The sequence below is a fragment of the Cydia splendana genome, chromosome 3 (assembly GCF_910591565.1).
Source record: "Cydia splendana chromosome 3, ilCydSple1.2, whole genome shotgun sequence".
Classification (NCBI taxonomy): Eukaryota; Metazoa; Arthropoda; class Insecta; order Lepidoptera; family Tortricidae; genus Cydia; species Cydia splendana.
The window spans coordinates 2,532,696-2,544,121 of NC_085962.1; the positions used below are offsets into that span (position 1 = coordinate 2,532,696).

Genomic DNA, 11,426 nt, shown 5'->3' on the forward strand with positions numbered 1-11,426 from the left:
TTGTAACTAGGTTATAAATAAGATAGGGTAAATCGTCAATTACTGGCTACCTTGTACTCAAAATGAATTCTATTCACCTATAAACAGAATTTATTTTAGTATAAGGTGTCAATTGAACTGGCCACCCTGCATAACTAGCCAGGTATATACTAAAAGGAATCCTGTTTATAGGTGAATATATAACTCATTTTTAGTATAAGGTGGCCAGTTATTAAATACTGGCCAGTAATTGACGATTTGTTCAAAAAAGTTCAAGAGCGTGTGGCATCTTTCTGTTGTGCAGGAGCTTTTTATTTAGCAAACCGATGGCTAACATTCCACTTTAGGTATCTTTGAAACAAGGTTTCCGAATACGTATATCCAGTTGATGCCTAGGACCCTAATTGTGTATTTTCTAGTGGTTGCCGAAGAATCTTCAGTTGAAGTTAGTGTGAAGGAGCTTAATGTAGCGCTGGGAGGCACTGGCTCGGTCACCTGTACCCCTGGAGGATCTCCGCTACCCCAAGTTCAGTGGAAAAAGGTAACAATCTGCACGGTGTAGATTTCTGTTCGGATCAAAGAGAATAGAGTGTCTAGAGGCGGATTGTTAAAGTAAATTATGTAGCTACAGTACATATATTTACTGTCATCTTTTGACAGAAGAATAAACTGCTAGAACGCCATTCGACTTCGATCATTATTATTTCACTGATATGTGGTAACTTGTTAAACATTAATATTAACGCCATCTACTCGACACTAGGCCCTTAAAGGTATGGTGCAATCTTTTCGAGCGATGGCGCCATAAACTTCAGCCTACTCTCGAGTAGATGGCGTTAATATTAATATTTAACAAGTTACCACATATCAGTGAAATAATAATGATCAAAGTCAAATGGCGTTCTAACAGTTTTAAACTTCTGTCGAAAGATGGCAGTAAATGTACTGTAGCTACATAATTTACCATGACAGTAATTAACTCTCTATTTCAAATTCTCTTCGGTTCGGATCAAACGAATGACAATGATAGACCTTATGAACTACCGATTTGACCCCCATATATGTTCAGTAAAGTAAAGCAAAGCAGTTCCGCGTCGCCAAATGATGGTTTCACCGGGACAAGTGGCGTACTAGAAGACAGGCCTATAGGGACGTGTTGGTGGGTCTGCCATCTTGTGGCCTGAATTGGAAACATAAGCATGTACATTGCCAAAGAAAGTGCTACCATCTACCGTTCTCGTATGTTTTGTGCATAGGTTCTGCCATCTTGCGGGCTACATCGGAAGCCTAAACTTCATATTTACGCCTCGCCCTAAAAATACGGCTCCTCTGCTGCCCCCTATAGTTCATGCATGTTCAGCAGTGAAAAAAGGGCTGATATGATGATGATGAAATAAAGCTTTTAAAGAGCTACCTTAACCATGCTTAAGAGTTTGAGGTCGTGTTTGATTGGAATATTTCAAACGCTGGGACTCAATTAAGGTCAGATGGGGTCAGAGAAACATTGGGACAAGAGCAACACTTGTACAGTCAGCATCATATATATTATAGCTGCAAAAGTGTTCAAATAGTTCGTTACACCATATATTTAGTACGGTGTGACGAACTATTTGGCCACTTTGGCTGCTACGATATATTTGACGCTGACTGTAGTAGGGATTTAGGAATTCCTCATACTGTTGCCTCGAACAAAATAAACTGTAGAGGCTCCAGTGCCCGACGCAGCTCTAATAATCGACATTTTCAATCTAATGTCATAGCAATAAAGTTGACAGCAAGGTGTCGAATATTGGGTCTTAAGAGCGTTTCTTTTATTTTTTGCCATTTTTATTTAATTATTGTGACCTTTTTTGCCACTTTTGTGTTATTTCTACTCAGAATCACGAGCTCTTTCGATCCTAATGGGATAAAAAAATGACCCAGAGTTTTTTTCCTATTGTGTTACCATTTCCCCATACACTTTGTATGGCGGTAACAAAAAGGAAAGTTTGAAAAATGTATGGAAAGTTTTAGGACACTTTTTTTCTCCTATAAGGATGAAAAGGGCTCGCGATCCTGACTAGATAAATAAATAAATAAGTAATATATACTCTTAACATGTCGATTATTGGGGTGTTTACGTAATGTTTCTCTTACTCCACATGACCTTTTTACTTTTTTTTAGCATGGAGCCCAGTTCGGAGCAGGAACCAAACAAACAGGAAATACTCTGATAATATCTAATGCCCAAATAGGCGACCGAGGATATTACATGTGCGGTGGTGTTGTAGACCGGCAGGTCGTCACACAACAGTATGTTCTGGTTGATGTGAAAGGTAAGCCTTTTTCATTAAGGTAAGACTTCTACATGAACACAACTCGGAAAATGCTTCTTCAAGCAAGATATAAATATTATTACTAGCTTTTGCCCGCGACTTCGTCTGCGTGGAATTAGTGTTATATACAAAACATTAATTAGAGTATACAAAATTTAAGGCTTCTTATAATGTGTGGGTACCTAACGTTATCAATATTTTTGAAGTGAAAACTTCTTTAGCGGCGCTGTGCACTTTTTGTGATGGGGAAAAATGTTAAACTCGCAACAGGTGTCACGTGACCGTAAGATTCGTAAGACGTAAGACGGACACGTGACCTGATCGAAAAACTACTTTTCACTTCTGGCGGCACTCCCGGAGTCCAACCCGTTGTTTTTTTATTGATGCCAAATGTTTCATTTTAGATGTGGAACCTGTCAGACCACCACAACCCCAACCACCAGTCAGATCAACGCAACCTGAACAAACCGTCACACCACTCGAACGTCAACCAACCAGAGCACCCCAGCCACAGATTCAAAATGCGGGCAACCCGAGAGTTAGAGTCAGTGTGAGGCAAATAAGAATATCTAGGGGGCAAAATGGAACGGTTGAGTGTATTCCCGAGGGATCCCCGCAGCCAAGGATTCAGTGGAACAAGGTGATCATTTTCAATAGCCAGTTGAAATAGTAATTTTTAATTATTACATTAAATAAGTACAGTCACCGCACGGCATAACGCCATTTAGGGTTCTTGCTAAATTGGAAATTCTATAGCGTAGGTATTGAAGAACCAATTTAGCTAGGACCCTAAATGGCGTAACAATCGCGGAGCGTGATGGTACATAAAATCCTTACATACAAACTAAAATCTAAGACAACCCTTACAAACTAATCGTTAACTAACCCTAATGTAATAGTAGACAATAGTAGTTTTAGTAATAGTAATAGTAATAGTAATAGTAGTAGTAGTGTTGAAATATTAGTTGAAGTTACATACTGTCATGACATTGAATTCCTGCGATGTTATTTTCCACCATATTACTTAAGTAAGTCCATCGGACAATCTGCCACATATGGTAAAAAACTAAGTTTGTGTCTTCAATATTGTGATATCGCAATAGAAGATCTATGAAACGGCTTATCCATGGTTTTTAAGCCAACGTGTAGAGTTAGTATAGTCAGGGATTAATGGCTTGGCTTTTGCTGAGATCTGATCACTTTTTATACAGTAAAAGCTAGTGAGTTAGCCGCCAATTTCACATGAAATGTTTTTGGTGGGATTAGGTTTTTCATCAACTATTTTTAAAGACATAAAGTGTCATTCTATGGGAATGGAAACTATGTTAACAAACCGCCATATTGAAATTGTCTCTGAATGATGAATTTACTAGTGACTTTTGTTTACATAGTTAGCAAGTTCCATAAAATGACAGCGTTTTACACAAAAATAAAACGCTAATTAAATAACTTACCATATTCGGAACCTAATAATATTATTGAGAATGGCAACACTGCGTAGTCGGTCGTATTGTCCTTTTCTAGCATATACGTCCTTCTCTCTCCCACACTCCCACCACTCAGGCAGGTTGCTTTGACAGTTAAACAAGGCAAATTTTCAAGTCATTGTCTCAAAATTATTCATATTTACTTACACCAGGCAGGATTAAAACTTTAGGTTCCGAATATGGTAAGTTATTTAATTAGCGTTTTATTTTTGTGTAAAACGCTGTCATTAAACAACTGTACCGATATTCGGAACCTAATAATATTATTGAGACGTGTTTGTTATCGCCTGGTGGTGGGAAGACGCCAAGCCAATGTGATTATACATGTAGTTATTATGTATATGTAATATTATTATATTACGAGTGTTTAATTAATTATGTAGTACACCCTTTATTTTAACACTTGTGAGGAGAGAGGTATTTAGTAAAGCATACATTTTGATATAAAATAATATTATGATACTAACTTTACATTTTATGTACTTAATGTAGGTACTTATACATTTTCAAAGAGGATAAGTGAGTCACCACAAGGGTGCTATACTTAATTATATGTATGTGAAACTAGGTAAAAGAAGATGAGATTTTAAGTCAGTCTACTCTTCAAGGAGCATACAACATCTGTGATAAGGAGTGATGTAATCAAAATATGAAGAGATAAGAATTATTTATAAAGTACTCGAGTAGTTTTTATTTATAACTCCCAATTATTAACAAATTTGATAATAATGATCTAATAGTAAAGTAAGCAGTTGCAGGAATATAACAAGGACAAGACCTTTCTTATTTCCAAAATCTCTCGGGATTAAGTAGAGAATATTGTACATATTCGTTATATCACTATCACTACCCACAAAGTTAGTATTGGGTACCTATACTTACTAAAATGTCATAGGGAATTACTGAATTCCTTTCATGAGTGTGAGCCAATGTGAGCTATATACTTGGTTATAGCTATAAAATGCATTTAATCCTTTGTACGCTTTACTAACGCGAACGCGAGCTAATGTACCTAAACAAACCTTACTTAAAATTGTGAAGGTTACTTTGAGAGCTTAAGCCATAACATAACACTCATGTTGGCACGACTAGTAATGATAATGACGCTTTTTGGTGCTCTTGGCGTTCAAATGGTTAATATAGAAATGCCATAGAACCTTATCAATGATATTTGTATGGGTGCAGGCTCATTCTGATTATATTCATGTTTAGCTATCATCAAGTGACCTAAATTGTACTCATTAATTTCTATATATGCAGTAAGTTTACCTTATCTGGTGCCTACTAGTAGACATAAGCTTGATTGGTTCTGTTGTTAATTTATGTAAACCATTTATAGACATTGCATAGTTCTGAATATTCAGTTTCCTATTTCCAGTGTGTAAATTATTAAGAATAAGGTACTTAATTCGAAACCTTAGCTCATCGCATGTGTTTTAACCAAAATGCAGATTTGTGTGTTTATTTAGTGATTTTACATTAAGCCCCTGCTACACGGCAGCCGACAAGTCCCCAAACCGCGTGGCCTTGGTCTGTCCCGGACCGTGTAGACAGTTGTTACCAACAAAATTTCGTTTGACCTCCGGACGCCCTTGGCATGCGAGCGCGCGCCAGCGACCGCGGTCTGAGCGGTCGGTCCGGAACCGTGTAGCCGCCCGACGCCGACCGCACTAGGCCATTTCGCTTGAAGGACGCGCCGTGTGCGCTCGTGTGGTTAATAGCCATGCCATGGGTACTCAGTAGCATTTCTAATAATTCATCAAATACTTTCCTCTTCATTCTCAGAAAGTTATGTATGTCCCCGTAGCGTAGTCCAGCGAATTCATTAAGTTGAAATGACTCAACAAATGCCGTTTTTTGAGCCAGCGTTTCATTCATATACCCTTTTCTTTTTTTACAAACTTTTTATTAACTTGCAATATACCTAATGTAAGTATGTAAATATGTTTTTATGGGTCAAATCTTGCAAGTTAAATTAGACCCACTTTCTAGTTTCCGATGGAGCTGAAAATTTGCATACATATATAAGTCGGGTGACAATGCATTATTATGGTACCATAGAGCTGATCTGATGATGGAGACAGGAGGTGGCCATAGGAACCCTGTGATAGAACAACGCGACCTAATTGTGTTTGGGGTTTTTAGAATTGTCTCGAAGAGTATTAGATGCCTCTGGAAAGAAAAGTACAGTCAGCGATAAAAGCTTGTACCAAATATTATTTTTTTGCCAAAAACTTATTTTGTCATTGCACTAGTATGAGTAGGTAGGTTATGAAATTTAGCGCCCCGGCCAATAAGTTTTGCCGCCCCAGAAGTGAAGGAAGAAAAACAAAATGCAATCCGCCAGGGGTGGCATACGCCGCCCTTAGGGCCATACGCCACTGAGTAGGTACTAATGCCACGCCAACTTTCTGAAAGGTTAGGGGCCATTTTGTGCGCTTGCAATACGTGTTGTCTGTCCGCGAGTTCTGAACACACTGTGGTTTGCCACCGTCTAGCCAGACAACTCAGACGGACCCACACACCAAGGACAGACCAAGGTCAGACGGTTAGTAGGCTTGTCGGCTGCCGTGTAGCAGGGGCTTTATTTGCAATAACTGTGCGGAACCATGGGGTCCCCGACCTTTTGCCGGGCACCCGTGGGCCCAAAGCCAACAGTGCAGAGGCCCTTTAAGAGGGACCTATTTCATCCAATGCTAGAGTCAACACTTTGTCGAATTTATTTGATATTTATGTATACTTATCCTCCTTATGAACTAAGGATAACTGTAACTTTTTGATATCAAATATACGCAGAATTGTCAATTATTTTATATTCTGAAATTATAATATTACTGGATTTGGGCCAGTGTGCTTTTGTATACTATATCTCTGGCCTACGATATAGGCTAGTCTATTAACATCCCGCCTCCTGGAAGGCAGTATACAGACTTCTTAGATATATATTCACGGTAGCGCTAAGTGTGTGGACCTAGTTTTCCGACACTTGACTGCATGAGATTATTGTGAACATTTTTTCAGGTCTCGAGCAAGAAGGGTACCTAGATTGGTTGAGGTCCTTAAATTATGGATTTGGTAGGAGCAAGACACAGACGGGGTGTAAATTAATTAATCCACCATATTTCAAGAGATTTTTTGTTCATTGATGCCTTCAGGTTACACTGTACAGACAGACTAACACTTTGGCAGAGTTTTGCTAACATATAATAAATGACTGCATTTGTTTGGGTGTACATGTTCCACATCAAAGACATATTTATATATTTCAATCTATTTTTGAAAAGTTCGCGTTTCAAAATAGCTTCGCCTTTTCGCAAGGCGTGCTCCTGTTTCCCTATTTTATTGTGCAAAGCGAACAGTATCACAATGTTATAATTATGTATAAATTGAGAACTAGAGGGTCATGCCCTAGACGTGACCGCCCAGAAGTTGTGCTAGAACCGTTCGTGCAAACCATTCAGTCACTGTTTTTAAAAACCTTTTTGTAGTGGGTACATTCCACGGTCTTAAATTTGTTAAACGTGTAGTATCAAACTATGACAAGTCATGATAAGTGAATTAAGTGATAACAGTATCTAGTCCGTGCATAGAAGCACTTGCCCTTGAGGTTAGGGCATGGGTAGTTTAAAATAAACTTAATCCGTGCATAGGAGCACTTACGATACAGGTGGTTTAAAACTTCCTGGGTCACAATACAGACACAAGGTGTAAAATACATAATTGATAAACGCCCGTCAGGCCAGTTTTGTATATTTTATTTTACATGCTTGTGCAGCACCGCCAGCACATCATAATTTTCCTATACCATGGCAGTCAGGGATATAATAGTTAAATAGGTAGGTAACCTTGGTCATGTCGTGTACAATAGGTAGGTACTCGTAAGCATGTTAGCTGAAAGTCTAGTGCTCTCGAGGCAAATATAATTTATGCAACTGTGAGCTGCTCTTACATGGAGATCATATGTATTTATTTCTAGTCTGCCTTAGCAGGCCTAGACTGCAAAGGTTTTTTTTTTTAGATATTCATAGGGCCGTTAATCGGACCCTTTGTACACCTTGAGCAGGCTGTTTGTTTCACACCATGAGTAATATAATTTGAATTATATTGTAAACATAGCTTATTTCAGAATGGAACCGTAAGCACTGTCGTGAGCTTACATAGCCTGATTAAATTAGAGTCCACAGATTGTCTGGACCTTGGTGGATTGACCACTCCTGATTCTAATTATCAATTTTCTGCCTGGGCTTATAATCGAAATTAGGTGACTAAATCTCTTTGTATTCTCTATGCCGCCCAAGTTATGAGGCTAAGCGTCTCCAGACCACAATTTTATATTAGGGTGCAAAGATTTTTTCATCTTTAAAATAAAAATGAGTCGAGATAGGCCTGGAATCTTAGGTTATTTTATACCTTATAATTTTAGAAATGTAATGTAAATGGAAAGCAGTTTTCACTTTTACCACAGTTAATTAGCCCAATTTTGGGCTTAGCCAATAGGGTGTTTGGGACCCTTTTAGAATAGATTGGTAAACAAAAATGAAAACTAATAACAAAGTCTTGCCTATTTCGACTGATTTTGTTAGAACCCTTTTTACTTTCTCTAAAAGGAGATATTTACAAATTCATTTTTGTAATATTTTTCTGATTGTGGCTTACTTGCTCGCATTGTTATGACCATATCATTTATATTTCTGTGAATATGTCTGACATGCCTTGCGCAGGCTTACATAGGTTATAATATTATCATCAATAACTTGACGTCAGTTTTTGAATGAATCAAAGATTCTTTGGCACACCTTACGCAGGTGGAGACATGGCAGCCTTGCGCAGCCTTAGATAGGTACATAATATATTGGTTTCATCACAAATAACTTGACGTTAGTTTGTGAACGAATAAAAGATTTTCTTAGGCACACCTTACGCAGGTGGAACCATAACAGACGTAGGTTTAAGAATATCATTCAAAACTAATACCCTGAGTTTATGGGTAATATTCCCTTAGTTGCGGGTTCCTTGCTCGACAAGGTGAAAGGTTTTATGCAGGCTTTTACAGGCACTTTTAGAAAGTGTCATTCACGGTGACGCGCAGATTTGCCAAAACTAAACTTTAACTCTTCAGTTAACTAATATAATTTGACAATATGAACCAAACCATGCGTCTTCGTCAATGAATCAATCTAAAGATTCCCGTATCGTTAATGCCAAGTGTACTATTTATGTAGGTACTAGGTAGGTAGGTAGGCTTAAGAATTGACCCTCTTGTATGTAGTTACGTAACGAATTAATAATCAAGTTATTCAAATCCAAAATAACACAAGCACATATAGCAACTACATGCAAGAGTTATTCTCCTTAACCTTTTAAGCTGTAAGTACCTGCTAAGTTATTTATTTAAGTAGGTACCTACATTTTAACCTACCTACATTTTAACATTTTTTCAAAATTAAATATCTAGTTGGAGAGATATAAGTTGGTAGATCAAGAGTGAAATACTTCACGATTTCGCATGTCATTCTTGCGCAGAGCCATGCTAATCTCTCTCTATGTCTAGTCAGATTTAAGTTTATGTACTGCCGAAGTACTCACTTTCCACAAAAATAAATGCAATGTTTGCGATGTAGGTTTGTTCGTTACCTTGTGTCCCTCAGAGCGGAAATAGAAGCCCCGCGAAGGCGGGGCTTCGTCGACTCCTAAGCGGGTACACTTATTTATCAGCAATTTAATTCACAAAAAAAAAAATTTGCAATATTATATTAACCCGGAACGGGATAAAAGACAAATTGCTGATAGATACTTGGGAAGATAAAACCTACACGTCTATAAACTTCTACCTCAATACATAGGTTCTACTTAACACGTATTAACTATCCGATCCTTTCGTATTCGAAAACACAAATCACTTGAAAACTGAAGGGTATGCCTCCACACATCACCATTTAAGTATTATAATTTCAACCGTTATTATACACACACAAAGATTTAAAGTAACAAGACTCGGAAGAGACTTAATGTAGGTATAAAATTAAATTCTAATGGTGACACGTGCACGCTTTACCAGCTCGATGTGTTTTCTAACATATGTGTTTTAGTATTTTCATTGGCATAGCCACGGTGCGCGCAGGCAGCCTTTGAAAACACTTGCACATCACTATTCCGGATCGTTTTTATTTGCTAGATAGTTTATCGGACAACTAAATTTAAATATTTATTTCGAACGGCAAAAACCGTTAGAAACTGTTTTTCAATATAGTCAGCTAAACTGGGGTACAAATTCAAAAACTCACCAGCAGTTTAGCTTCACGACCTTCCAGATGGAAAAACAGCAAGCCAATGACTTATTGAAAATTTGCCTTGTTTAACTGTCAAAGCAACCTGCCTGAGTGGTGGGAGTGTGGGAGAGAGAAGGACGTATATGCTAGAAAAGGACAATACGACCGACTACGCAGTGTTGCCATTCTCAATAATATTATTAGGTTCCGAATATCGGTACAGTTGTTTAATTACACTTTAAATAAATGTAGGTACTTTATTTTAAAGGAGGAAGGCGATTTCAACAGCAGAGTGAGGCCGAACGGAAGTACTCTGATAATATCTGACGCTCAAGATGGCGATGGAGGAAATTACGTATGCAACGGGCTTGTAGACGCAACTACTGTTTCGACGGAATACGTTCAAGTTGTGGTAGTACCAGGTAAGTCCTTAAAGTCATTACGGTATACGGGTAACGGTGGCTGCGGGATAAGTGTGCCTGGCCTTCACATTGTGGTCTGTTTACACATTGACTAATGATTATTGCGAGTTCATACATTTAGTTACAAGAATATGTGGACGCAAAATACTGTATGTACGTGCTACGTGCTTATTTAATCTTCAATCGTCTTACTCCTTTCCAGATAGGATTAGACAGAACTGTAGTGTATTGAAATATGAGGGTACTTTTACAAAACCAGCATTTGTCAGGTACAGGTCAATTCACAAGACACGAATGGAACGAATGAGAGAATGAAAATATCAATGTGTGTAAAATGGCGGCTCGTTAATCGCGCGAAGAAAATATATTAACTCCATTTATCCATCTCACGTCATAATTTGTAACAAAATACAATATTCTAATTGTAGTTTATTGATCAAATAAGTAACACAGCATTACAGTATAAAACCAAGGCACTGTGAAACTACAAAGTAAAAGAAGAGACAAAGAAAAACAATACACATAAAAATGAAATTAACTAAATATTAGATTTGGGCGACGACGTAACGGCGTGGCTCCGTAGCGTCGTCTGACTCGGCGTAGGGTTCGGCAGGTTGCCCCGGAACCGCCGAAACACCACACCCTTCGGCCAGAAGTCCGCGCTTGCGATGGTGTCCTGCAGCGGCCGCGGCACGCGCACCTCAAATGAACTGAAGTGCGCATAATGACGCGACTGTAGCTGGTGCACCCTCAGCGTGTAGCCAGTCTTCCGGCGGACGTACTCCACCACCTCGTCGGCCACGGCGGAGTAATGTAGGCGTGACACGTAAAGCGCCTTACTCGGTGTCGCAATTCGTAGGCCAGTATTAACCGGCTCCGCAGTGCCACACAGAGGCTTACGAGGCGCCCTGCGCGCCTTGTGTTTCCTTTCCACCAGTGTGAATCCCTCCTTAT

General features: G+C 38.7%; 1 long non-coding RNA gene and 1 other non-coding gene across 2 annotated transcripts in view; one reads left to right on the forward strand and one right to left on the reverse strand.

Moving 5' to 3' along the window:
- LOC134806460 (uncharacterized) overlaps window positions 1-11,426 on the forward strand; it is a 157,205-nt gene that overhangs the window by 110,762 nt on the left and 35,017 nt on the right. The gene's annotated exons all lie outside the window — the stretch shown is intronic.
- On the reverse strand, window positions 9,260-9,363 carry LOC134789427 (U6 spliceosomal RNA). The gene has a single exon (XR_010144066.1). It is a non-coding gene; the product is annotated as a U6 spliceosomal RNA (small nuclear RNA).